Genomic DNA, 4,046 nt, shown 5'->3' with positions numbered 1-4,046 from the left:
ATACAGGTCGTTGATGAGTCTTCCTCCAATCTTGATGCCATATTCCTCTTCATAAAGTCCAGACTCCCAAATGGTCTATTGGTTTAAAATTAACAAGAAAGTGTAACCCTAGTCAATCTCCTGTTCACCCAATGCTTGCCTTTTCCTTTTTTTTTCTTTATGAAATGAGTATTGTTACATGACTGTTTCCAGGATGTTGAGTGACCTAGAACACTAAGGACAGACATGGCTATTCTCTGGAGAATGTGTGTCTGCAGTACCCAAGGAGCCCAAGCTCTATTCCTCTGAACCCCTGTGGTCAGACCTGCCCATGCCACAGCATTTCTCCAGGACTGGTCACCTCCATGATTACAGCACATTCACTTGTCCCTGAGGTATTCTAGTTCCAAGGCTGGCTGATTCCACTGGACTTGTGAGAGAGCTGTCAGTGTTTTTCTCCTAAGTCTGCTCTCAGCAGCTTATTTGAATCCTTGCTCTGTGATCTCTGTGATGGATGATATTTGGCTGCAGCCCTTACTGTCCATAGTCACTCAGGCCTTGGACAAGTTGTTACTGACTATGTCCACCGAGATGCATCACACAGAAAGCTGCCAAAGTAGACCTCTTGGCGCTCTCAGCTTTCACATTTGCTGGGCCTGTTACTTCAAATATAATGATGTAGACATCTTCAGAGTTGCTGACGTACTGTGTAAGCTCTGACAGTTTTTACTTAAAACAAACAAAAAAAAACATATTGTACATCTCTTTGCCTCTGCTCTGTCATGCCATTCAACTAACAAAAAGGAGAGAATCTAACAAATACATCCTTTGGCAAGATTTCACTCTCCTCCTAGTCACATGATTATTTTCAAAATTTAAACTTTGAGGAAAAGTGTAGGAAGGAAATATATTCATTACATAGTAAGGCTGAATTCTGCATTTTGTTGAGATAAGGGAGTGGTCTCCTAACTGCTTCAAGCATCACAGTGTGATGAAAACATCATAGTGTGACAAAACAGTATAAATGAGATTTTTCCTTTTAATTTATCAATATCCTAATGAGAATTCAGTTTTTCTTTTCTGCACATTGTCTGTGGCTTCCCTTTTTACCCTGTTGGTGAAGTTTTTGCCATCTTAATGTCAAGAAAACAAAAGTTCTTATCAGTGGACTTATAAGGAACAGCATGATAGATGGAGAAGAGATTGAAATTATCAACAACTTTATCATACTCAGATCCAGAATCAACACCCTTGGTACCAGCGGTCTAGAAATCAGGAAAAATCTGCAGTCAGTGCCCTCTCTAAATTATTAAGGAGTAATTATTGCAGTTTTAGGACTAACGTGTATCTGATTCAAACCATGGTCTTTCCTATCACTTGCTATGCATCCAAGAGCTGGACAATGAATAAAGATGATAGAAGAATTAATGCCTTTGAGCTGTGGTGTTGAAGAAGAGTACTGAACATCCCATGAACTGTCAAAAGAACAAATATATGTCTTGAACAAAGTGTAGCTGGAGTGATCTTTGGAGACAAGGATGATGAGGTATATTGTTGCTTCAGGCATGTTGCTAGGAAAGGCTATTCCTTGGAGAAGGATATCATGCTCATAAAGGCAGAGAGTGGGCAATAGAGAGAAGAAGACCCTCAATTAAGTGGATTGATGTAGTGATGGAAGCAATGTGCTTTGCTGTGTGAGGAAGTGTGAGGATGGCATGAGATAGAACAGAGTTCAGATATGTTGTTCATAGGTTTGCTATAGGTCATATTTGATGGCACCCAGCAGCAGCAACAACAACAACAATAACAGTTACATGTATGATTATACTCACAATCCTGTTTATGCTGTAAGCTAAAGATCCTAAATTTGTTCTCATTTGGTCTCTTATAATCCTTATGGTCTGGGCGTTAACCTTAGGTCTCTGATCCACCTTGAGTTAATTTTTGTTTGTGTATAATATGAAATGAGGGTCATGTTTCAGTTTTCTGCAGGTAAATGTCCAGTTTTGCTAGCATCATTTGTTGGAGTGGTTATATTTTCACCTTTTAACAGTTTTATTCATTTTCCAATACCAGTTGTCTGGGTGGAGGGAAGTGCAGGAGAGGAAGGCCCAGGATGAGACAGATTGATATAGTAACTAGGGTAATGGGAATAGGTGTGTCAGTTATTGAGTCTGGCAGAATAGGACAGTGCTCAGGGGTATTGTACATGTTGTTGTTGTGTACCATCAGGTCATCTGCGACTCAGAGTAACCCTATGTAAAACAGTCCTAAACCCTGTTCTAACCTGTGCCAATCTTATTCTCTCTGACACACCTACCACCATTACCCCAGTTACTGAATCAATCCATCTTATCAAGGGTCTTACTCTCCTGCACTGTCCCTCCACCCTCCCAAGCACAACATGCCTCTCAAAGAAATGGTCCCTTCTTGCAACATGTCCAAAATATGTCAGGTGAAGCATCAGAATCCTTGCTTCTAAGAAGCAGCCTAGTTTAACCCTCTCCAGGATGAACTTGTTCATTCTCTTAGCAGGCCATAGTATATTCAATACTCTTCTCTAACACCACAGCTCAAAGGCATGAATTCTCCTTCTATCATCCCTAGGCATTGTCCAGCTCTCTGATGCATAGCAAGTGATTGTAAAGACCATGGCCATATCAGGTGTACCTTAGTCTCCAGACTAAAATCATTGCTCCTCAGTACCTTGGAGAGGTCTCTGAAAGCAGACTCTCCCAAGGCAATATGTCTTTTAATTTCCTGGCTGCTGGTACCATGAGTATTGACTGTAGAGCTAAGCAAACTAAAGCTTACAATTTCAATCTCTTCACCATCCATCATGATGCTGCCAATCGGCCCAGTGGTAAGAATCTTTGTTTTCTTGATATTGAACTTCAATCCGTATTGAAGTCTGCTATCCTTGACTTTCTGCAGCAAGCACTTCAGGTCCTCCTTAATTTCAGCAAGCAGGGTTGTGTCATCTGCATAACCCAGATTGTTGATGGGTCTTCCTCCAATCCTGACGCCACACTTCCCCTCATAGAGCCCAGCCCATCAGAAAGTCTGTTCTGCATATAGAGATAGGACATATCCCTGGCATACATCCTTCCCAATTTTGAACCATGCAGTATTTCCTTGCTGTGTTCTGATGACTGCCTCCTGGTCCAAGAATAGATTTCACATTAGCACAATCAATGTTCTGGGATTCCCATTTTTCTCAGAATAGCTACAGTTTGTTGTGGTCCACACAGGCAAACACCTTTGCATGGTCAATGAATCACAGATAGATAATCTCTGGTATTCCTTGCTTTCAGCCAAATCCATTAGCTACAATATCCCTAGTACCTCTTCTAAACACAGCCTTCACTTCTAGAATTTCACAGTTGATGTGCTTGCTGTTCCAGTCATTTTTGGATAATCTTCAACAGAATCTTGCTTATATGTAGTTTTAATGATATTGTTTGATAATTTCCACACTCTATCAGATCACCTATTGTGCACAGTATCACAGGCATCTCGACGGTGCATAATAACTACAAAAACAAAAACAACACTATCTAAAACATTTGCTCAACATTGAATAATTTTAAAAAGTAACATATGATCAAAAACTAATGTTACCAAAGAAAAAACTACAAAGAAGGGCTTGGCAAACACTAGATTCTAAGAATAGACAGAATAGCAAGTGAGGTATTTTAGCAAAGAGAAGAAGTCCTAGATATGCTCAATTTGTAAACTCCAGGAAATTTAGAAATCAACTAACTGAATAACAAACAAGAATAAATCCACATTTGTGTTTAAGGTGATACAGTAGATGTAAAAAAACCCCAAACATAATTATTATCACATACAAATGCAGTCTTCCTCAATTTTTTTCAGAAAAAACAACTGAAACAGTACACTGACAGGGAACAACCAGAAATCCAAACTGTACTTGAAAAAAGCCATGGCACAAAGAATATCATCAATGATATCAAATGGATCTTGACTGAATTCTAAGAACATTAGAGATAAGTTTTCTGGTATTTTATGTGTGGTGTTAGCCTGACAGTTGGCTTTATTTAGCC

The 4,046-nt window shown here is 39.6% G+C and overlaps 1 pseudogene; it reads left to right on the top strand.

The window, feature by feature from the left end:
* Positions 1-225: 225 nt before the first annotated feature.
* Positions 226-699, top strand: LOC102862993 (annotated as a pseudogene).
* Positions 700-4,046: the final 3,347 nt, after the last annotated feature.

Source organism: Elephantulus edwardii, unplaced genomic scaffold (assembly GCF_000299155.1).
Source record: "Elephantulus edwardii isolate Elephantulus edwardi_28Jun2011 unplaced genomic scaffold, EleEdw1.0 scaffold00122, whole genome shotgun sequence".
In the NCBI taxonomy this organism is placed as follows: domain Eukaryota; kingdom Metazoa; phylum Chordata; class Mammalia; order Macroscelidea; family Macroscelididae; genus Elephantulus; species Elephantulus edwardii.
The sequence above is the reverse complement of the archived record's forward strand: the minus strand, read 5'-3'. Positions and strand labels throughout refer to the sequence as shown.